This window comes from Canis lupus, chromosome 21 (assembly GCF_003254725.2).
Source record: "Canis lupus dingo isolate Sandy chromosome 21, ASM325472v2, whole genome shotgun sequence".
Classification (NCBI taxonomy): domain Eukaryota; kingdom Metazoa; phylum Chordata; class Mammalia; order Carnivora; family Canidae; genus Canis; species Canis lupus.
Genome location: NC_064263.1, coordinates 45,656,218 through 45,681,354, shown reverse-complemented (window position 1 = coordinate 45,681,354; position 25,137 = coordinate 45,656,218). Strand labels below are relative to the sequence as shown.

Below are 25,137 nucleotides of genomic sequence, written 5' to 3'. Positions count from 1 at the left end.
TCCTATCCTTTTAATTTTCTGAAGCAGAAGAAACACTCTGATAAATAAGTGTATTTTAAAACAACATTCCCATCTTACAGAGAAAAGCCTTGCAAGTCCATTTGAGTCAGCAGAAAAGTAAAAAACAGGCAATCTTTGAATTCTGCGAATCATTGATGTGTATCTTCAATGGATTCTGTTCTGGAAAGCACAAAGAATTTCTCCTGAAAGACTGTTTTTCTCTCTTTCTCTACTTTTTCTTTACTCCTAGTATTATTTGGCTCTGACTTCTTTTAAAAAAAATATTTTCCGTCTTCCCATGCTAGGTAATGTACTTGACCGCCAACATATTTAGAAAGTCATTTAAATTACGATTTCTCTTTTAGTCCAGAGAATGATACTCAGATAAAGTTTTCTCCAGCATACTAGCCCTGAATATATGGACTGTGCTTTAAATAAACCTCATTGAATCATTTAGCATTCAGTAGAACATATTCAGGCATCACTGTGTGTCTAAGAGAAAGGCTTTCAGACATAATTTTATAAGCCATATGTTGAAAACCATATCCAATGATAGTTGAGGAATTTTGAAAACTAAAGACCTACCATAAAACATGCCAACTTCCTTAGTAAAGACACATCGAGCTCTTGCACACATTATTTTGCTCATCTCTTAAATACACAATTGCATTAAAAAACAGTCTAATGTTGTTGACAGTGCTTTTCCTAGAGGTATGGTGAAAAACTCAAAACCTCAAATTAAGTATAGAAAGGTTCCACGGATATTATTAAGAGCCAAGACAGTAATTGAACTATGTAAGTGTGATACAAAGACATTCATGGCACCATATGTATTTGTCACATCCTGCTGTCAGACAACATATAATCAAAAACCCTGGTAAAATATCCTAATTAGGAAGCTTAATATTTGCCCTGGACCAGGCACATAAAATCATAGTGAAAAAATGCTGCTGGCTGACTAGCAACTGTGCACAGAATGTGGCCTGGTGGGGTTTTCCATTGTCTGCCCACATGGTACAGTGCTCTTTCCCAATCGTTCTTTGTTAATCTGCAAGAGGCTCAATAGGTATATTATAGGACAGTTACAATTTGCTAAAATGGAATTTAATGAAAATTGGCAAGTATTTACTTTTAATTAGAGGCCAATATGTCCAGGACAACAGATGCCCAAATCTCTTCAGAGATTCTGGGAAATAAATATTTCTTAATGTTATTATTGCTGATATTTTTATTGCTAGTGGCATTTGGCTTCCCCTAAAGTGTAGCCTGCTTTGTGGATGTTACCACCTTCATCTTCACAGCATGGTAAACAGGTGTCAACTACGATTATCCTGGCTTTGCAGATGGTAAAAAGAAACTCTGAGAAGTTACATGACTTGATCAAGGTCATAAAATACTCTGAAGCTGCAACTGCCATGGACCTACTCTGTTTCTTATGAAACAGGGGAGAAGAGTTAAATAGGGCACAGCAGAAAAAAAAGGGGGTATTTTCAAAGTGACTACTTACCATAATCCTCGTTTGCATATCAGCATTTCATCTCAACGATGGTGCAGATGAGAAAATGAAGCTTTTAGAGGTACCTAATGTTTTTCAGGTCCATGGAGGAAATTCTGGGGTAGAGCCAGAGTGTGAACCAAGGTGATCCGTAGGACTCCTCTCCCTGCATTTTGAAAGTTGATCTCCACTACCAAGACAGTTTGTCTTTATTTGCCAAGAAACAACTGCATAGGAACAACAATTGTGATTTAGCTACCGGGGTGTGAGAAGATGAGGGAAGTAGGAGGTAATTGAATCCATCAGTATCCAAAAGGCAGCTTGCTTTAATCATTCTAAATATTTTCTTATGGCCTTCCTCCTGTTGTATATCACAGCTGGCACTTTGAGGTCGACAGAGGATCTTATTCCTCAACCTAGATTTAACAGATGGGGGATCCATAGAAATGTTTCTCTGAGGACCAAATGTCTAGAATGAAATTCCTCTCTCCAGATTCCTTCTGGAGGAGACTCCGGAGAGAAATGTTTGACAAGGAGAGACTGTGGACAAACTTACTGCCCACTTCTCATGTCACAGTTCCAGAGTAACATCAGCTCTGGCTCTCCTTCACATCTTGGTTTTAATTCCACGTGTTAGACTCATAAAGCGGTATGTATTTGACCTTCAGCAGATATCCTAGAAAAGTGCAAGATTACACAAAGTGAATCATAATATAAAACTGACAGGAATACACCCCTATGCGTTTGCTGTTCATTTTGTTTCACGCTTTTCCAAGAAAAGTATTCTTAATAAAAATCTTGTATGAAATCATAGGTTTTGGGGTGTGTGTGTGTGTATGCGTGTGTGTGTGAGAGAGAGAGAGAAAGACAAGTAAAATCCCTTCAGTTTCAAAAAGGTTTATTTGATATATATATATAAAATAATTCTTCTAACATGAACTCACACAGTCTGCTAAAAGGGGAAAAACAGATACATTATAATAACCCAAAACGAGCAACTGTTTTATACTAACACAGTGAACTGAAATTGATTCATATCATTCTTTGCTGTCAAAGAAAACTAGAAAAAGAACACAAATTACAATTGCTCAAAACATCTTCATCATAATATATTCAATACAGGGTCATTTTCCATAATAAACATTAATCATTCCCTGGAAATTTCACCCATTTTTATCCCAACACTGAGTGGATCACATCTGGCCAGTCCTCTGTGATCATACCACATTTAATCTGGGAATATTGATTGATGAGAATAATCCAACCAGGAAAGTTTACAGCTTTTAACGGCTATTGCTCCTTTGAAATTGGATTACAAAAACTGAGAAGTTATATTTACTAAATTAGGGGACAGGGTTTGTCTAAATGCAATAGAGAGACAGAGACAGTAAGACAAAGGGTGACAATGAGAGAGGGACAGAAAAAAAAAAAAAACAGGATAGTCCTTGCTCATCCAGAAGATGATATAAGTTTTTAAACATTTATTTATGAAAAATAAAACTACTTGGGCAGACGCCTTAAGAGAGAGCAAATATCCTGTTTACAATTTGGAAATAAAAATATTTCTAAATAAGGATCACAGAAGCATCTCTGCTTCTGTAGCAAATAGCAGAGAGGAGTAAGTATAATTTTTAGAGTCCAAATTATGAAAAGCAAATTTTAAATGTAGTGCCTCTTCATACTGTGGTTGACTAGATCAGGGTTCAGTGACTGGCTTTCCTAGTTCTGAAGAATAAGTCGATGAATAACTTTTGAAGCAATGGCTCCCTTCTAATGTTATTTCTGGGTTTATTTAAATCACTCGTTTGAATCTTCATGAAAGTGATTTCAGAAGAAATGGAAGGAAAAATGGCAGTTGATTTTACTGCATTGGCAGGCATGGGAAAAATTCAAATATTGCATATTCAATATTAGTATTCATCTTTGGTTCTTTCTTTAGTTTTGCTTTTCCCTTCGAAAAGTCCTACCCATTTTCTTCTTAACTCTTTAAAGTAGTTATGATAATTGATTTAAAGCCATGGCTGCGATTTCACTAGGTGACCTGTTGGTCTGCTTCTATCATTTCCCTTTGAGTAGGGTTACACTTTTTCTATTTTATTCAGTATCTAGTAATTTTTAATTATATTCAGAATACTGTATTTAAAGAAAATGTTGGAGGCTAATGTTTAAAAAAAATGTTGGAGGCTAATGGATATTTCACAAAGAATGCAAGAGCTTTCCTTTATCTGGCCATTAGGATATGAACTAATCTTTCTAATTTCCTCGGGAGTTGAATTATTCTGGACTATATCACAAGTGCAGTTCTAGCTGTGATTGTTCCAATCACCAGCCAATCCACCATCCCAGGAGCTCCGTCCTTTTTTTCTTTTTTTTCTTTCCTTCTATTCCTTCTTTTCCTTCTTTTTCTTGTTCACTAATATTGTTATTTTGATAAAATACCAAAAAGAGGAAAGTTGCTAGAATAATATAAGGCACTCTTGTACCTTTTAATTGGATTTACCAATGGTTCATCCTTGTTCCACTGGTATCCTCTTTCTCCCTCCCTCTGTCTGCCTGTCCTTCTCTCCCCTCCACTCCTGGAAAACATATTTATATTTTATTTTATTTTTTTTCATATTTATATTTTATATGTGCGTTTTGTTTTCTGCAAACATTTTCAGACCATTTTTTTTCTGAACAATTTGTAAATAAGTTAGAGTCGTTTTATCTTTTTAGCCCTAAAAACTCATTGGCCTATTTTCAAAGCAAAGATGTGACTTCCATGACCACAGTATATTGCATTTATCATTGATTTAACATTGATTAAACAATATCACGTAGTCCACAGTCTTTTGTGACTATATATTTCAAAGTCCACAATCCAGTCCTATATCAAGCATTTTTGTAGTCCCGTCTCCATAATTTCCTGTAATGTGGAACAGGTTATCAACTTCTTTGTGTTTTTCTTGGCTTTGATATTTTTTTAAAAGTAGAGGACCATTGTTTTGTGAAATACTGCTTAATTTATCTAATAATTTCTCAGGAAAAGATTTAAGTAACATCTGTTTTAGGGGGCAGAAATATGTTTTAAGAGTGACATGGTATCTTTTTCAATGAATCCTGCTAGGAGCCCTATGGTGGCAATCTGTCTCAGTATCAGTGTTTGTTTAACTCTGTTAAGTGGCCGTAGTCCAAGTCGCTTTACTGGAAAGTTACCATTTGCTCTTTGTGATTGTGTGAGCCGGAGTCTTATGAAAAAGAAGATGGGATTAGATGTGCAAGAGGCGATTGGGAAAACCGTATTTGAGAAAACAAATGGGAAGAGTCAGAGAAGGCAGGGAGAGGCATCAGATGTGGATATGGAGTTGGGGGGGGGGCGGCGGGGCGGGTAGGATGGAGGTCTGGGCCGGAGACTCAGCTGCAGGAAAGTGTAAGAAATCTTCCTCCGAGCCAAGGGCAGGGATCTGGGAGCCAGAGCTGGCCTGAAAGAGACCAAAGCTGGGGTCCCTTTCAGGGTGGGAGGCTTTTATTGGGGGAGGTAGTCATGTGTGTCTTAAGAAGTTTAGCAGCATCCTTGGCCTCCATCCAGTACGTGCCAGTGGCAACCTCCCAGTTGTGACAATAAGAAAATTTCTCTAGATTTCACCCAATGTCACCAAGGGGGGGTGGGGATAGAATTGCTTCTCACTGAAGAGCACTGTTTTACACAGGTAGGTCTTCTCCTGTCCTCTGAGGAACGTTAAGAACTCGGAAGCCGCACCCTTTGCACACAGGCGATCGCCCCTAAGGTTACCCCTCCTTGCCTGATGAGGTATAATCTGTGATTTATGACTAACGTCTTGCTTACACTCCCCGTGTGTGAAGCTCCTTTACAACTAATGTGTCCTCTGGTGTCTAATAAGGAGTGATTTCAGCCTAAAGCCTTCCCCACACTTGGTGCCAGTGTAAGGGGTCTCCCCTGAGTGTGTTCTCTGATGTGTGCAGACAGTGGCCTTATCACTAGAGGCCCGCTCACACTCTCTGCATCCAAAGGGCTTCTCCTGGGAGTGTGTCTCTGCTGTCTTAGGAGGGCCTACTTCCCGCTAAAACCTCGCCCGCACTCCCTGCACACAAGAGACTTCTCTCCTGAGTGTGTCCTCTGGTGTGTCAGGAGAGCTGACTTAACACTAAACCCTTGTCCACACTCTGCACACGTATAGCGGTTCTCCCCCGAGGGTGTCCTCTGGTGGGTGGTAAGGTTGGACTTACCACTGAAGCGTCGTCCTCACTCCAGGCACACTAAGGGATTCTCTCCGAGCGTGTCCTCAGGTGTCTGATGAGGGTTGACTTCTGGCTGAAGCTCCAGCCACGCTCCTCAGAGCAAAAGGCCTCTCCGCAGAGCGTGCCATGTTGTGTGCGACGACGTTGGACTTCTGGCCAAAGGCCTGCCCACACTCTGGGCAGACATAAGGCTTCTCCCCCACATGTGATCCCTCGTGTGTGATGAGAGCTGACTTATAGCTAAAGCTTCAACCACACTCACTGCAATAATAAGGCCTCCCCCTGAGGGGGTCCCCTGATGAACAAGAGCGGTGGCTTTCTGGGGAAAGGCGACCCAGCAATTTCCACAAATCACTCCTACAAATCCTGAGAAATCTGTGCCTATTTCTAAACCATTGGCCTTGTCGGCTGAGCCAAGCTTTATTGTCACCTTTCCTCAAGCTCATGAGGCGTCCATCAGGTGGGCTGGAGAAAGCTCTGGAAGTAAACCACCCCCTTGTCCTCTCCAACAGTGGTTTGGAGCCCTGTCCTCCGCCTTCACCTTCCACATTGTCGTTGGGGGAGCTCCCTTGAGACAGTGGTGGCCACGGCCTCTTCCAGGGCACTGGGCAGAGAGGGCCTGCTAGGGGCCCGGGCAGATGGGAGGGCAGTGGGCCCCGAGCATGAGTGTGGGGGGGCGCCTACCTGCTGACTGCAGAGGCCCAGGGCAGGGGAGGAGTGAAGCTGGACTCCTGGCTTTGAGGCTGCTGAACAGGGCTGGGCCCACGGTGGCTCTCCTGTCCCCAGGGCTGCCCCCCACCCCCCCGCTCTAGCACAACCACCAGTGCCGGCTTGGGGGATGGAACTCCCAGGGACACCGGGTTGCCGTAGTCGTCCAACATCACAGCCTGCCCAGCATCCTCTGTGCGTGGCTCAACAGCGGCCACTCTTCCCGGGTGAAGGCCACAGCCACGTCGTGGAATGGCACACATGCTTCCCCTGGCCTGGCTGTTAGCCCCGAGGCCATCTCTCTGGTCTCCTGAGTGGTCTCCCCGAGGAAAGGGAGCTTAGCCTTGCTTACTCCTGACTCCCATGTAGTAGCTGCCCCCAGGGTGGAGTCTACATGTCCACGGAGCTCCCAGATGGGGAGCCCATCACTGACGGAGAAGCTAAAGCCCATGGGGACACAGTTGCGGTGTCTGTCCCAGGGCAGGTCCAACAACTGCAAAGGGATGACAGACTAGAGGCACACTCCCACATTATCTATCTTTCTTTTAGAAATTTTATGATTTTAGCTTTTACATTAAGGGCATAATCTATCTCTGTTTGGCCTATGGCAGAGATCAAATCTTTTTTTTCTTTTCCCCCCCCAAATGGAAAGGACAGTTTTCCAACATTTCTTAAAGACTACTTTTCTCCCTGCTAAGTGTTTTGGCATCTTTGTTGAAACCAACGGGTTACGTAAGCATGGGGTTAACTCTCCACTCTAGCTTGATGGCTGGTGTGTCCTAGTTTTCCACGGCATCTGTACTTGAGCTGGAAGACTTGGCTGCAGTTTCAGACAGCTTGGCTTCACCACTGGTTTCAATTCCACAAAGTCCTGGAATCCAGTCACTTAGAGAGTGCTCAGGACTGGGTGCCTTCTCTTGACTCACCAGGCCTTTAACCACGGTTTCCTTCTCAGGGGCAGGGTGGGGAAAGAAGTCCAATTGCTCGGCTGAGCTGGGGTTCCTCCAATCTACAGTCCATTCCAACTAGCTCTCGGAGTCCTTAGACCTCCGGTGGTGCTCAGCATCCAAACCAGGCAGTGAGCCCCACAGAGAAATGACTACTGCTCTCCCCTCTTCTCTGAAGCGTTTGTGTCTCTATAAAATTCAGTTCACTAGCTTCTTTCAATCCTTCAATCTTCTCTACTTCATAGAAAGAAAAACATGATTTTTTTTTTTTTTGTCCCTTTTTCTTGTTGTTACCATTGGAACAAAGCTCTTTCTCTCCTTTTATGGTCTAACTGGCAGCAGAAGTATTCCTGGTGGGGAAAAAGGAAAGGAGTGTTTAGAATTGTTTATGAGGAAAAAAAAAAAAACAAAACAAAAAACAACTCACATTTTGGATCTTTTGTGCTACTGTTCTTTTTCTTCTTATATCACTGTTATCAGAAATTGGCTAATTTTTTTCGTCCTCGACCATTGAAGTTTACTCATAAGCCTTTAGAGCTATCTAATACTTAACTTAAGCCTTTAGAGCTACCTAATACTTAACTTAGTAGCATTATTCTAGGATCAAATGTCAAAGTTTTACCTTGCTTCTGTGATAGAAGGAGAAAATGGGATAATAGAGGTCTATAGAACAATCGAAAGAACAGGAGTCACCTTAGCAATGTTTTCTCCTCTTATTTGTATTTTTTTTTTTATTGGTGTTCAATTTACCAACATACAGAATAACCCCCAGTGCCCGTCAGCCAATCACTCCCACCCCCCGCCCTCCTCCCCTTCTACCACCCCTAGTTCATTTCCCAGAGTTAGGAGTCTTTACGTTCTGTCTCCCTTTCTGATATTTCCCACACATTTCTTCTCCCTTCCTCTTATATTCCCTTTCACTATTATTTGTATTTGGCAATTGAATGTGCTGTCCAGAAACATCTTCTCGATGACCCTTGAGAAAGTACTTTTCAGCTAAGACTGAGAAATACAACAGGTCAGAAGTTTGTTCATTGTTTCACAGTCAAAAGGAGCAGGATATACATCATTTGAATAAGAAAGAGCATGGTGACTATGACATTATGATGTGCAGAAAGAAGATGAAAGTAAGCTGGAGAAATCAGAAATCAGTTAGTTTAAGTGACCCAGCAAGGCTTGAAACGAGGACCCAAGAAGCTGATAGCAGGAACTTTTAATTTGGGTCTGGCACTGGCTATTGATTCACAAGTAAGCCTTGGTCTTGGATTTTGGCTGGTAGCCTTTGGCCAAGTCCGGTGAAACACAGCTTCAGTAGATACATGGGTTGTTTGAGACTGTTTTTGTTTTTTTAAAGACAGCATTCCCTGTGGGGCTTCTACAGTCTTTCAAGGTACATAAGTGAATAGACCATCTGAAGGGAGAAAAGAGTCTCCTTGTGTGCCTTCCCTCTTCTGCACCTATTTGCCGGTGTTGACCCTCCCCTAGCAATGTTTCAGCATTCAGGCTACACAGGGAGGGCCTCTGAGTGGCAGCACTCTTCACACAGAGAGGCATGATTAAATGATAATAATAATGGTTAATAATGATAATGAAAACAATAAAATAGGTTTCTGTATGTTTTATGTAGCAGCCAGCTGGTAGGCATTCAGATGTAAGCAAAGATCATCCAAGAATCCAAATACTCACCGTAAAGTTCCCTATGGGTAATATGAAAAAAATAAAATGCATATTTTCAGCACCTCAGCCTCAGAACTGATACACATTCAGCCTAAGCAAGATGATTCTCAAAACACTACTGTACTCAAGCTGCAAAAGGAAGAGAGAAATAAAGGGCATTCTGTGATTCAATAAGTTTGAGAATGATTTGGCCAATCCATTTATACATGCTTCTTAATTAAAAGTCTTTTCAGATACTACAAAATGTCTAAATTCACTCTCAAGCTCCAAGATGGAGACACAGAATGTAGTGTTTCTGAAACTTACTTGAGGAAGAAACTCCATTCACAAGAATATCTTATGAGACCATTGTTCTGAAAAACATGCTTCAAGAAAAATTGGCCTGATTTCAGTAACATTTTGTTGTTGTTTTTGATCTTTGTTTTTGTCCTTTTTTTTTTTCAAAGAACTGTGAAATCTGGAGTTCCTTTTACCCAAAATTAAAACAAATATGTCCAAAAGGAAATGCTTTATTGCACTCATAGCTCTTTGAGAATTTTTATGGAAATTGAATCATTTATTTTATAAGAAGTAACCAGAGAAACTCAAGATATATAGAGAGAAGTGTATGGTATCACATTCATAACAGATTGGTCTTTTTCCTTGGCTAGTGTTCAAGGGAAGTAAATTATTAAATAGTGGCCCTTTCTTCCCATGTTTTCTAAGTGCAACATGCTTCATACTCTTATCGGGATATTCTGAGGTAGTGCTGTGTTGTGAGTGTTATTGTTATAGATGTGTGTGTGTGTGTGTGTGTGTGTGTGTTGTGAGTTTTAGAACATCTGATGCAAGAACAGTGATTTCCACAAGGGAAAAGACAAGTTGTTCCCATTTTTGTTTTTGAGGCCTACAACTGCCTATAAAACAAACAGAAGCTTTGAAATAAACCACTTCATGTAATTAAACCATTTCATCTAGGCCCTTTTTGAATCAATATCTTTTGCATTCTACAGTTTGCAAGATCAATTTCCTATGACATATAATAATAAGTATTTATTAAGTGTATCATATGGTCAGGCGATAGGCTACACGCTAAGGATCCTTCTATTTCTGTTGCCCGTTTATCAAGGAGCTCAAAAAATTAGAGCACAATTTATTTCTTAATATGGTGGTAGTTTGAGTTTGATAACTTTAATTAAGAGACCTAAACAACTGTGAAGAAGCTACTACTGCAGTAGCATTTAGGTTACTGAGGGCTCTCTGCTTGATCAAGAGAAGTTAAGGCATTCATTCACCCTTAGCCACCTGGAGAGCAATATATCACAGGTATAATTAGAGAATGGAGAGAGGCTAGTGCTTTTCTTTCCAGGTGAACAATAATAAGTGAATGTCAATTTCAGCACGAGGCTGAGAGATTAAATATAAAGAGCAACTTACAAATATCTCAGGTACTAGAGGACATCTGAATGTCACACGCCAAAAATTTCAGCCAGGGGACTACAGTGGTCAGTGGTGGGGTCAGGAATAAAGACCATGTGGGAAATGAGTGTGAGGGTGGGAGTGACCTAAGTAGGTTAAGTCACATCCACTGGTAACAGAGTAAAAGTGAAAGAAACTAAAAGTGTGAAATAAAGGCTCATATCCTCATTGTAGGGCACTAGCAAAAAACGAAGTTTAATCATATTTAAGAATGAGTCACAATCCCCCTGGACGATGATCTTGGCAACATGAGTACAACACAAGTCGCTTCTGTGTGAAATCTGCCATTTGAAATTTTCTGTAAAAATGATATTGTGTAGGTGTGTGTGTATTTAAAATATGAGGCGGATGTTATCATGTTCCTCACTGGGAGATGTGGCACTGACATGGAAGGTTAAGTCATTTCACAAAGTCTTGGAGTAAAAGAACCAACGTGACAGAAGTTAAACTCACTGTTCAGGCACAGGAAGATGGGCAGAGAATTAAGAGGACAAAGGAGAACCGGAAATGAAAAGAGTAGAATTTCCTCTGAAATTCTTTGCCACGTCACCATGAGCTGTTCTCAATGTGGAAGTGTCTAACAGCAGATTCTGCAAATGTAGGAAATACTGGAGAAAAGTATTAACCACTTCAAATATTATGTAAATATAATGTAAAAAAGAGAGAGAGAGACAGAACTAAGGTTTCAAACAAAGCAATCTAGTTCCAGCATTTGAGTCCTCATCAGTAGGATTTTTTTTTCAAGATTTTATTTATTTATTCATGAGAGACACAGACTGAGAGAGAGACACAGGCAGAGGGAGAAGCAGGCTCCATGTAGAGAGCCTGACGTGGGACTCAATCCCGGGACTCCAGGATCACACCCAGGGCCAAAGGCAGGAGCTCAACCGCTGGGCCACCCAGGGATTCCCTCATCAGTAGGATCTACTATCTCTCTGAATACAGACCCTCTCATATGTGTCCAGACCACTTTATAAGAAGAAACTGAGCCCATGGGAAGAGCAGAGGATAAGGGGACAGAGCAAGCCATGTCCTAACAATTCACTAAGAAATCATAGCTTGTTTGATTCTGTGTTGAATTGATATGGTCATGGCCCTGTATGTGTAGGAATAAATAGTCCAGATACAATGAGTGTCTTTTTTTTTTTATATATAGAGTGAGAGCCAGAAAGATCATAGAAGGAGAAGGAGGGGAAGGGGAAGAAGCAGACTCACCCCTGAGCAGGGAGTCCAAATCAGGACTCGATCCCAGGTCTCTGAGATCATGACCTGAGCCCAAGTCAGACATTTAACCAACTGAGCCACCCAGGTGCCCACAGTGAGTGTCTTTTAAGGATGTGTGTTTCACTGTTATTATGCCAACTGTAAAGAAAGGCCGGTAATCAAGGATAGAAGACAGCCAAGAGCTGGCCACAGAGGATTCCATGAAAGCACACTGAGCGCTCTCTTTCATGCCTTTACTGCCTTTGCTTCCTTGGTTGTATCAGAGAAATAGCTGCATATGGTCAGGCTTCTTAAATGTTCTCATCTGTTCACCACATGGCAGCTGTAAATCCATGGGGAGGATTTGGACTGGTTTCATTTATTCCTTTTCTACTTCCTCAAAATTAAAGAAATAGATGGTCTTTATATTACTATCTTGTAAATTCACCAATAAATAAATTAAAAAGACATTTAAAAAAATAAATAGCAGCAAAGCCAGACCTCATCGATTATCTGTCTGTTACCTAAGGAAGAAAACATACATTTTTGTTAGAATCATGCTAGTATATTATTCTTGAATAAATAGGAACACAGTACCGAGAGAGAGAGAGAGAGAACCAACCATATACACTAAATTTGTGTCCTTTAACAAAGATTTAGAGGAAATTCTGAGGAAATCAACATGTATTGATCTCTTATTATTTACAAGAGTGTAATACATTTTTAAGATTAGGTCCGTTTTTAAATCTACATAAATTTTAAAAATCAGATTGATGAAAATGGAAAAAGATTTTTGGTTCTATATCTCTAATTCTTGAAAATACTAAAGCCAAAAATTTACAGTAAAATATCAGATATTTCACCTTGTTAGACAATAACATCAGTTGATTTGTGATATCTCTCTACCCTGTCTTCTTACAGAAAACAAACTCGGGATTAAAGTGAGCAAAAATCAAAAAAAAAAAAATAAAGTGAGCAAAAATCATACTGATAATTTTACAGACTGCCAACCTCAGACTCATTTGGAGAGGTTTTCAAGAAAAAAATATTTTCAAAACTTTCAAATAGGCTATAGCTAGAGTCTGTGAGAAAACCAACATTTTAAGGAGTTAGCGTGAATCCTAATGAATATTACATGATGATTTTTATATGTGTTAGAGAAACACACAATTTATGACCCTTGAATTAAAGCAATCAAGAATAAAATAATGCCTTGAATTCAGTAGGATGCACTCCCAGCATGGTTTACAGATGGTAGCAATGAGATGTGACTCCTTGTCCTGCTAGTAAAGTGCTGGGTTCAGTAATGGCCAAGTTACTTCACTTCTCTACTCATCAGCTCTTCACTAAGGAAATGGAGAGGCAATACTGTGTAACATAATATCCATAGGTAACCATATGGTATTGTACATTTCAATATATTTTGGAGATAGATCTCATCCCAAACAACAACTACAACAAAAACGAAAAAGCAAAAAACCCAAGAAAACTCCAAAAGAGCACAAGGAAATTTGGGGATGTGATGGATATGTTTAGTACCTTGATTGTGGTGATCGTATATCATGTATAAACATGTGTTGAAACATTAAATTGTATATATTAAATGTGTACAATATCTGTATTAATTATAGCTCAATAAAGCTTTTAAAAAAGGAAAATAAAGTAAGGAAGTACCTAACAGTAGTTACTAATATTATTTTATTTTTATTCTTAAGAATTCTTTTCTTTTCTTTTCTTTTTTTTTTTTTTAATTTGGTTGCTGTTGTTTTTTTAAAAACCCTTGTGTTGAGGACTAACTTTCAACAGATCACAGCAAGGATGTTCTTAAGTGTTGTTAGTGAATCTCTTAACACTTTTAGCGATCTGTGGCTTAATAATTACAAGACACAAGTCCACTTAGATTAAAAAAAAAAACATTCTGGGGAAATTAAACAATCTTCCCAAGGTCACGTTCCAGGGCCCATGTGCCTAACCCCTTATAATAATTCCTCTGGCTATGCAAAGCGAGACTGTGTTCCTCATAAGGATCCCAAGCTACTGCAAGAAGCCAAATCCCAAAATTAAAATAAAGCAAATTGGAGTATCATAGCATGGGTTAATGTTAAGCACACTTGATTTTCTTTGGAAATGAGCAGGACCTTCACCAAATTTAAACGAAGTAAGTGGACAAAGTTTGGCATTTGCTTACTTCACATGTAGGCCATCCTTTCCCTCCTAGATCTATCTTCTTTCTTGAAGACTTCTCTGGGTTCCTGCTCCTAAGTTTCAGTACCTTATTCCCCATAGATCCATGTTCTACACCAGGGTAGACTACGACATTAACTGGAACCAGCTGACCTTTTAATAGTTGACTTAGAAATAGCAACCAATATAGAAGTGTAGCCACCAAGGCAGGTTTGAGGTTGAAATATGTGGAGATTTTGAAATCTGAAATAGCACTTCTCAGGTACTCACCTTCTCTTCCTTGACCCTTTAGCTCTAGAATTCTCTATGTATTTTTAAAAACCTCACTGTAATATTCCAAAAGATAAAACATGTTTATTGCAGAAAACATATATAAACAAAAAGAATAAAGCAAAGAAACACTCAAACTCCTCCTATCTGGAGACATGTATTGTTTATCCCATGGTGCCCTGATTTCTAGATCCTTTGACATGAGATTATCCTCTATCCTCTGAGTTATGACAGCTCTTTACACACTCAAACACTGTCAGTTTAAGATCATCTTTAGTTTTTCTCTACTCAAAATTTAATAACAAACAAACAAAAGCCAAAAAAATAAAATTCAGCACATTTGTTTTTAGCATTATATGTTTGGAACCATTCCAATACATCCTAACAATGCTTTGGAAGCAAGAGGAATTAGAGACATTTTTTCTCCCTCTGAAAAAATTATGATGAAGCAAGGTTATATATCTAGAAGTCTCTTTCACTGAGCTTTGTCTGAACCAGAAGTTCAAGAGTGAGGCATAACAAAATAGCCTAAAATGTTGACACATATTTAGAATTGGGCTTTATGTAATTGTTTGACATAAAGCTTCTGGGTAAAAACATAATCAAAATGAGATTTCTACCTATATTTTGCTTACCTTATATAGGGCAGTGACATTGATTAGTTGTTTTTTTTTTTTATCAATAGAGTTAATTCTAGAAAAAAAACAACAGTAAGAATTTGCGATGAATAAATATTTTATCTTTCCTCATTTTCAAGATATAGTGAATTGATGAATATTCTCTCTAATGAACAGTATCCTATAAAAACAACTTGGCATAAAAGAATGTAAGATGGTATGAAAGTAGAATTAGGGAGCTCATTAAAATCTGTACATCTTCCAAGCATGTGCAAGACTGAATAATTCATTAGCTGTTTAACACATTTACACACCCTTAAAAACCATACAGACTGATTTTATTACTGGGATTTTATTTTTTCATTTTCAAAAAAGACTATATATTTTTTCATCTGTGAGACTCCAAAAGTTTAAATGCAAAATAATTAACATTGAGTTCGTGCTAATTAAATCAGCAGAGGAGATTTAACTGACACTATGCTAGGTTCTCAAATTAAAAGACTGTCTCATTGCATTAAACAGAGCGCATTTATCACAAATAAACTCTCAGCCTATTTATTTGATATGACAGTTAATGGGTAAAAGAAAATGAATCTTCCCAGTGTTGTAGACAACAAATGCATAGTTGTCTTGCTTCTAATTGCCTGATCTAGAATGTCTGAAGCAAAAAGAGAATATAAACACTTTTGTCCTTAAACTCAACCAGAATACAATAAAACCTAACATAAGTTTCATCCCATTAAGTTGAATAGTGTTATTGAACTAAGTAAAACGAAGAATTTTCAAGATGTATATTCATAAACACATATAAGTTGTACTCAAACATGAACACCAAGGAATGTATGGTAACTTAAATTATAAAACGGACATAAAATTGAAACAACTAGGGAACCCTATACTTCTTTTAAGTATCATAAAAATGCTCTATCCCAGATATACTGTCTCCAAATTATTTTAATATATTCACCTATTTAACTTCTATTTATTGAATTCCCTTCAATGATAGCCACTATGCTAAATGCCACACACATAAGTGTAAGGAACAGCACATATCCGTTGGGTCAAATTCTTCCTTGGAATATACTTTATGCAAAATTTCTGAGAGTTTTGAATATGAGTAGAACAGATAGGAACTTATAGATATAGTTAAACTCACATCCTGACAGAGACAGATTCTAAGTCTATTGACTAGCAGAGAAATTGTACTTAGTATCAGTGGCTTAAATAAATATCAATTATAGATTTCTAGGGATCCCTGGGTGGCGCAGCGGTTTGGCGCCTGCCTTTGGCCCAGGGCGCGATCCTGGAGACCCGGGATCGAATCCCACGTCGGGCTCCCGGTGCATGGAGCCTGCTTCTCCCTCTGCCTGTGTCTCTGCCTCTCTCCCTCTCTCTCGGTGACTATCATAAATAAATAAATAAATAAATAAATAAATAATAATAAATAAATAATAGATTTCTAATTTCAATTTTTAACATGTGCCTGAGATGTTTCCTGTTTTTTGTTTGTTTGTTTGTTTGTTTTTTCAAGAAGAGAATTAATTGGGGCACCTGGGTGGCTCAGTCAGTTAAGCATCTGCCTTCAGCTCAGGTCGAGATCCCTGGGTCCTGGGATTGATCCCTACATCAGGCTCCATGCTCTGCAGAGAGTCTGCTTCTCCTTCTGCCTCTGCCACTCCCCCAGTTTGTGCTCTCTCTCTCACTGTCAAATAAATAAATAAATAAATAAATAAATAAATAAATAAAATATATTTTTTAAAAAAGAAGACAATTAATTAATTATAGAATTGACTATATTCATTCGAGTATTTTCTTCATAGTTTTTAAAGTAAACACCATAAATTGATTTTATAAACTGCCATATTCCTAACATACAACTGAATTTTTAAAATAATGATTTTCTTTTTAATGTATTTATCTGAAGTCATAATATATTTAGCCAACTCAGTTTCAAATGACTTTGATTTGCTACCGAGTATATTTTATCAATATATAACATACAATGCCTTGATTTTCTAGCAAGGGCCAAGAAAAAAACAAATAATCTGCAGTGATCCTGTAATAATTTCAACACCAACATGATTTAAGGTTTGATCAGAGTCAGGAATGTGGATTTGTCAGGCAAACAAATCAAATGTTAAAACGAAGCGGTTTTGAGTATTTATAATAACTTTGGTCCTATAATTCTGCAGAAATATGTTTCTATGCCCTAGAAAAATGGGGAATGGAAATAGTAATAAATCAGCATCCCTGTAGTGGTCTTAGACTTCATGCGGGCACCTAAAATAAATTGTATCTTACACTAACAGCATATTTCTCTTACTCTTGATATTTCACGATGTTCTCTGACAGTTCAACTAGTTCAGTCAAGTAAGGTCAGCCTGGCAAATAGTAAATATTTTACAAGGTTTCAGTTATCAGGAGAATAAACTAGAAGAGAAAGAAGCCCTTCACATAGCCTTTGTGACCTGCACCATATCTATATAGCATTCCCCAACTGTTCCATTTCCCTACTGATATACTGACTGATATTTGTGACATTTACCGGATTCCCAAACTAGTGCTTTATCAAATTCCATCCCATTCTATTCCATTCCTTTCCAAGTTTTATCACATGTCTCAGGCCAGAGCAACTAAGGGATGTTCTATAATGTAGTAATAATTTGCCTGGAGTTTGTTTTTGTTTTTGTTTTTTTTTTTTCCTGGAGTTTGTTATTAGAGAATCTAGCTTCAAATCAAAGCTCTGTCCCTTTATAAATACAGATTTCTAGTCACTACAAAATATATTCTCCCCCTTTCTTTTTTATTTATTTTGTTCTAGAATTCTGATTTTGATGTAGTAGCAAAGTGCTCAGATAAAAAAAGCTGTATTCCCCAGACTTCTTTGCAATTAAAACTGTCTAAGCCATATATTTCTGGCTGCTGATACTTTTTGGAAGGGACTTGAGAAAGCATCTTAACATGAGAGACAGGGCACCTGGGTGGCTCAGCGGTTAAGTGTCTGCCTTTGGCTGAGGGTGTGATCCCTGGATCAAGTCCCACATTGGGCTCTCCATGGAGAGCCTGCTTCTCCCCTGCCAGTGTCTCTGCCTCTCTCTGTGTGTTTCTCATGAATAAAAAAATAAAATCTTTAAAAAATATATGGGAGACAGACCTAGCTAGCAAGAAACTGCCAACTTCTGGCCATTTCTTTTTTCTTCCTAAAAGGAAAACCAGATTCTAGAATTTAAGCAACACTATTATTATTATTATTTTTTTAATATTTTTTTAAAACTTTTTTTTTTAATTTTTATTTATTTATGATAGTCACAGAGAGAGAGAGAGGCAGAGACACAGGCAGAGGGAGAAGCAGGCTCCATGCACCGGGAGCCCGACGTGGGATTCGATCCCGTGTCTCCAGGATCGCGCCCTGGGCCAAAGGCAGGCGCCAAACCGCTGCGCCACCCAGGGATCCCTATTATTATTATTATTATTATTACTATTTATTATTATTATCATTATTATTTTGAGTAGGAAAACACTGGATCCAGGAATAAAGGATTGGGTGTATAGAGATTTCAAAGTCCAAAGTCCTGATTTCATACTGGTCCTAAAATGCCTACTTTTAGATTTCTCTTTCTATGATAAAAAAATGAAATCTTTATTTGGTTTAAGCTACTGTTTAACTTTATCTTTTTTTAATGAATGCAATTGCTAATTAATGACGGGATGAGCACTGGGTGTTATGCTATATGTTGGCATATAGAACTCCAATAAAAAATATATACAAAAAATACATTAGCTTTACCCTCATGGATATGATATGAGATTCAATCTGAATTTTAGTTTAAAATTGAAAATTTTCATTCATAAAATGACTTCTAGTAATTATTTTAATAAGTGAGAGAATCAAATAAGAACAGAGAGGTAGAGGGCTTATCACAATGCCTGTCACAGAATTTGGAGCCTGCGACTCACAATAATTTGAGAAGCACTGGTTTCCATTTCATTTTTCTTTAATTTTTTTCCGTTTTATATTACATCTGAGAAACAAATCAGGCAATAAAATAGTTAATGACATGATTTTAAGATAAACATAATTATGTTTCTTCTCATGTCTTTTATTCTATTATTATTATTATTATTAATTATTATTATTTCTGAGAGGGAGAGAGAGGGTCAGGGAGAGAGACAGAAGGAGATGGAGAGAGAGAATCTTAAGCAGGCTCCACACCCAGCCTGGAGCTGATGCGGGGCTCCATCTCACAACCTTGAGACCAAGAGTCAGATACTTAACCAACTGAGCCACCCAAGGCACCCTCATGTCTTTTTATTCTTAAATCTAACATACAAATAACCACAAATTATAGGAATTATAGACATAGTTATTTTGCTGGATGCACTGGCCAGCATATATGATACACTGCTTTTGAAGGATATTCTTCTAAGCTTGAACTGAATCTAGGACTTTGAAAAATCCTAAAGGCACTTTCCTGTTTATCTCAAGATACTGGGGGAAAAAAGCCCTTTAAAATTAGATGAGGTAAAGATATCATGACAGTAAAAGAGAAAGAAAAAAAGAAGAAGAAAATGAAAGAAAGGAAGAGGAGGGAAGGAGGGAGGAAGGAAGAAAGAAAGGCAGGCAGGAAGGAAGGGAGGGAGGGGAAACTATCATGAGTTTGAGTTTCCATGTCTTTTAAATGAATGTTTAGCTTTTTACAAGGCTCTAGAAAGGCACAAAACTGTCTATTTTGGAAGAGAAATAGAGTGCAGGCTTTTTCCTTCTGAATTCGACGACATGGATCCATGTTTGAGCTCCCCAAGGATCCTTGTGTCTATGGTTTGAACCACTAAGATCTGTGTAAGGAATCTTGGTTTTGGGAGAGGCTCAAGCCAAGTTTGTCAAACTGGTTAGGCCATTTGCAAACCATAAGTAAAGAAATTGACCCAGAGGGTCTTCAGGGTGTTTCTGATCATAAACACTGCATTTTAAATTTAACTGTCCTTTTCTCACCCAAGAGTCAAAAAATCAGACACATAGGCATCCCCAGAAATAGATAGGGCTTTTCTAGTGAGCTATAGATCAACTATCTATCTTCACAACTTCACATGTATGTTTCTATTTACTAATGCTTAAAAACAAAAATAAAAACATGAACATAAAATAGAAACTTGGTCTTATAAATTTTCCATCCATAGTTAACATGTTTATTTAAAATTTCACTAATCAATAAGAGCTATTATTCGATGTCACTCAATTTGACATAACCATTATTTAAAAATATGCTCCATTAAAAAAATGTTCCATTATTGATTTTTTTTTTCTTGGCTGTATTACTGATACTCTTTTTGTCAAGGTCTTATACTTTTAGTGTACCTTCATTTGACACAAAATATGGAGAGATCAAAAAAAAATATGGAAAGATCAAAAAAATATGGAAAGATCTTGTTTTCTTTTCACTCTATTGCTATTAATCTCTTTTTCTCACATTTTAACACACTTGTTTCTATTTTAATGAATTCTAAAGAGACAGTATCTCACTGACTAGTCATTGGTGTCTAATCAAGATGGTGCTTCAGCTGCCCCAGACCACTCAGGGTCTCTAGCCATGCTACTCCTGTGCCACTAGTTTGGAAGATTCATATTCACACTCTAATAATTCTCAATTCATGAAGATGCTAATGAATCTAGTACTCACTTGCTTACTCATTCACTGAACCAAGAATAACTGCCATGCACATATACACTCCTTGGCAACCACAGTGCTGGGTAATGAAGAAAGAAGAGCAATAGGGCTCCTGCTTTCATGCATGTCTAGGCTGATAGAGAATGAGGACAGGAAAATAGGAAATTACAAGAGTGTGGTAATGCCAGGGCGGAATTCTTGGTCAATTGAAGTGCACAGCAGGTACCCAAGGTGGAATGTCAGGAAGATTTTCTGAAGGAAATAGTATCTACAGCCTAAAGAATAAAAAGCAATTAACTAGGCAAAAATGGGATGATGGGATAGATAGGGATATAGAACATTCTGGGCAGAAGGATGAGAAAGAGCTTGGCAGATCTGAGAAAGTGAAGACCATATGTCCAGAGGAGAAAGGGCAAGAAAGATCGGTTATACCTGTAAGAGTAAGCACAGGAGGGAAGCTCTAAGAGGAGAGGCTGGGGTAATGAGCTAAAAGAAAACTACAGAGGGCATCACACTAGTAAACAACATAAATAATAGAGATGAATATGACTTAAGTCAGAAGAGGGGTCTGGTAAAGACCTCTAAATTGTCGAGGCTTCCACAAATCAGCCACAGGAGAATAGGGCCACAGAACATAAACAGGGTTCTCCATATTAGCATGTTTTTCAGACTCTTAATTCTTTCTAAGGTGCCTTTTTTCCATCTCTCTCTCCAAATTTCACACCCTCTTTGATGTAGCCATCAAAGGCATCCCCCCTCATGAAGCCTTCCATTGAATTAACTGAATACATGTATTTCTCCTTTCTCATTCTGTATATTTCTGTTTAGTTTTTTCCCCCTCTTATATAATATCTTGAACATATTCTTGAGCTGTATATTTTTGTAAACGTATCTTCCTCTCCCACTAGACTAGCTTCTTGAGGACAGATCTTAAACAGCATCCCCTATAATATGGTGATTGATATTTTTATTATTAAATCATACATTATTAAATTAAATAACACTAATTAGGCAAGGGGAAAACATTAAAAAAGAAATTGCTAAAAAGAAAAGAAATTTCTATGGTTTTTCATAAGACTTATACATTACAACAAACATTATTTCACCAAATGTCTAACGCTGTTTGGGGTGGGGAGGTTGGAAACTCACACAAGTTTAATTTCTTGTTTATTTTTTAAACAATCATCTGATTCTTACTCAGTTTAGCTAATACTACTGAAACTATAATGTATAACAGAATGAATTTTTTCACTTGGAAGAGCACCACTATTCACCATTGACTGAAAAATACTGAAGAAAGCACTCACTTGTAGATTGAATAAACAGAAGAACAGATTCAAAGAAAAGTAATTATATCTACTTTTGAACAGCATTTCTTTCAGAAGAAAATGAGATTAGCCACATATCTGAACTCATTTCCTTAATCTGAATACACTGGTTTAAAATAATTTGAAAACAACCATTCAACATATTTCAGGAACATAAAAATACTTTTATTTTCTATTTAGATAAGATTATATCTTTAGGTATTTAATTATTTATTTATTTATTATTTATTCATTCATTCATTCATTCATTCACGAGAGACACAGAGAGGCAGAGACACAGGCAGAGAGAGAAGCAGGAGCCTGATGTGGGACTGGATCCCAGGACCCAGGGATCACGCCCCGAGCCAAAGGCTGATGCTCAACCACTGAGACACCCAGGTGCCCCACCTTTAGATAACAAGGAATTGTTAGTCCTTGTTTATTAGCAGAGTTGTTCTCTTAACATATTAAAAAAAAAAAAAAACATAAAAGACCCCAAAACATACCAAAATGTAGAATTTCACATACACTAAAATTCATAATCATTGTTCTTGTCATGCACACACACTCCCCAATGTGAATTGCATACTTGTGTCATTGAATTTATCAGTGTAAAGTCAAGTGTGTTTCAAGTACAATAATAATCATAATCGCCAAGCCCTTAAAGCACCAAGCCCTCTACATGCATTATCTTAGGTTTCTTTTATAACTATACAGAGCCATGTAGTCTTGCTGTTTCAGTTTTGCAGATGAACAAAAACTGAGGCCAAGACTGCTGAGATAAATTGCTCAAGGACACACAGCTAGAATAGAGCAAAGCTAGAATCTCAACTCATATCAGTATGACTTCACGATCCAAGTTCTACACCAATATATGCAGCAAAGAGCAGCATTACTCTGCCTAAACCTCTGTCCCCTTTACAGCCCCCAGCTTCCCTTCAGGTTTGTTTGTGGTTAATTTTGTTTTATTTGTGTTTTTTTTTTTTATCCTTTACACAAAACCAGATGTTTTGAAAACCTAAGAAATTATATTTTTAAAAATCAAAATCCAATCAGATTGGTATTTATTCCAAATGATGTCATCCTATTTAGTCCTTTCTATCACTTTAGGAAGTAAAGTGAAGAAGTAAAGGAAGTATAAAATTGGGAAAATTGGGGCCTGCAACTTTGTCCAGAAAGAAATTGTTTTTGCTTTTGCTTTGTGTATGTGTATGTGAACAGATTTATACATTACATACTCTGTGAATTTGAAAGTACCTTACAATATCTGATTAAGCTGACAATCCCTCAATTTCTTGAGCATATCCCTGCCAAAAGATGACCCAGTAGAGATGGGGAACTCGCTACCTGTCAAAACCAACAATTTTCATCCCTGGGTAGCACTAAAATTCTGCCTCCTGTTGAAGGCAAACTCATCTCCCTAAATTCTGGCATTTGATCTTGATTATACCATTATGAAACCAAAGAGAAGAGTTTACAATTATTTCCTCCGTGATAGCTTTCAAATATTTGAGACTGATACAACATCTTCCTCCTGTCATCTAATCTTCTTCAAGGTAGACATATCCAGTTCCCTCATCTCTTATTCAAAACGATACTTTCAAAATGCCCTCACTGTCCTGAATGGGTTCTGTTTGGGTTTTATTTTTTCTTAAAACTCAACAGCCAGAACTCAATAGGATGCTAAAGATGTACCCTTGGCCAGTCACGTGGGAGTCCCGTTTCTTTTCTGAAATACTGTTTTTCTATTAATTATCAGTTGGATTACTTTAATTTTGTTGGCAACTAAATTACACTCATGTGTAACCGAATCATCAGTTAGCTAAGATGCCTAAGGTGTTTTCAATAGACTCCACATGCAGAGCCACATAAGATGCAAAATAAGGTAAATTTTAGTCTATTGACGTCCTTTAGATTATGAATCTAAGAATCCTTGATGGTGATGAATAGCCAACACTGAGGCTTGTGAGTCTTTTGGTACACAAACTCAGATATCCCACCAGGCATTCACAAAATCAATAACATGTCATCTGTTAATTAATAAATATTTTAAAGAAACAAAGTCAAGACTTCTTTGGTAGCTTATTAAAAACAATAGGGATCAAATTATATTTTCAAAGAACTTAAAAGTGAGCTAAATTGAAATACAAAGGAAAACATTTTCCTAATAAATACTATTAATAAAAATTAAATTGGTAGTTTAAAGTTATATACACAGTATGAAGCATAATATTTCCTCACAAACCAATTTCACATTTTATCATTTCATCTTAAATGTACACCTTCTAAGACAAATTTTAATTTATTACAAAACATAGTAAGACAATTCAAAACAAGATTCTTGTTTTCTCTTAGTCTTGATCCAAATACATAAATAATATGCTCACATATTTTAAAATATTTTCTTTATTTCTCTGTGTTTCACAGGATATATCTGACATTTCATACATTTATTTTTAGAATGTTCAGGAAGTAAATCCGCCTAGTAGAAAATCAAACTCTGCCTACCCAAATGATTTCAGTTTTCTGAAGTTGCAGTTCTCAAATTAGGCTTTCATGTTCTCCCCGTTGGCACTTTTAGACTGGATACAGAAGCTAAAGCGCAGCCACTGGCACTTTAGTGTCACATTTACAAAGAAAAGCAAACATCAAACTTTAGTCTTCAGTATGCTACAGAGCAATTGTGCCAGAAGGAAAAACAGCTTCCGGTGTGGCCTGCCCAGAATCTTTCTTCTTCAGAACTGTAGACAAAAACACTTTCAAGGTCTTTTCAGTCCCAGGAGAGCCAGAGGACACTCGTGACTATGGCAGTTTTACTCAACTCTTCTCAAATACAGAGAGTTACCATGCAGGGAAATGGCCTGTTTAAATAACTTAAATGTGAAAATGGATTTTTGAGCATTTAAAATGTAAAAGGGGAGAGTATACAGAAATGATGTGGGTATGGATGTACTGCAGCCCGGCTCACAACTGATATTCTCAGTTAGGTCTCTGGTCAATATGCACAGAATGGTAAATAAACCTCTAAAAGAAAAATAGAAAGAGAAAACTACCTTTAAACAAGAGGATTTTTGAAAAAAAAAAAAAAAAGGAAAAATATTTTTGCAATAAAACATGTTTGGACTTAGAAAAAGTCTACATTATCCCATAGGAATGAAGTCATCTAATTCATCTACAGGATTCAGCTTAAAAATCAGATCCTTGTTAAAGATTTTGTCTGAGTCTTTGAGTACTTGGCCTCTTATAAGAATTTAAGAATTTAGAGGTTAACATCGACACTTAGGTAAAAATGAAAGAGAACAAATTTCCAATCTAATGATTTTTCAGATGTATGTATTTACTGTTTTGTAAAGGAAATGTGTATAT

General features: G+C 37.6%; 1 long non-coding RNA gene across 1 annotated transcript; it reads right to left on the bottom strand.

Annotated features, from left to right (window-relative positions):
- Positions 1-16,349: 16,349 nt before the first annotated feature.
- Positions 16,350-24,486, bottom strand: LOC125753295 (uncharacterized). Its single transcript, XR_007404794.1, has 2 exons — positions 24,280-24,486; positions 16,350-16,500 (listed from the first exon to the last, which is right to left on the bottom strand). It is a non-coding gene; the product is annotated as an uncharacterized LOC125753295 (long non-coding RNA).
- Between the last annotated feature and the right edge of the window lie 651 nt (positions 24,487-25,137).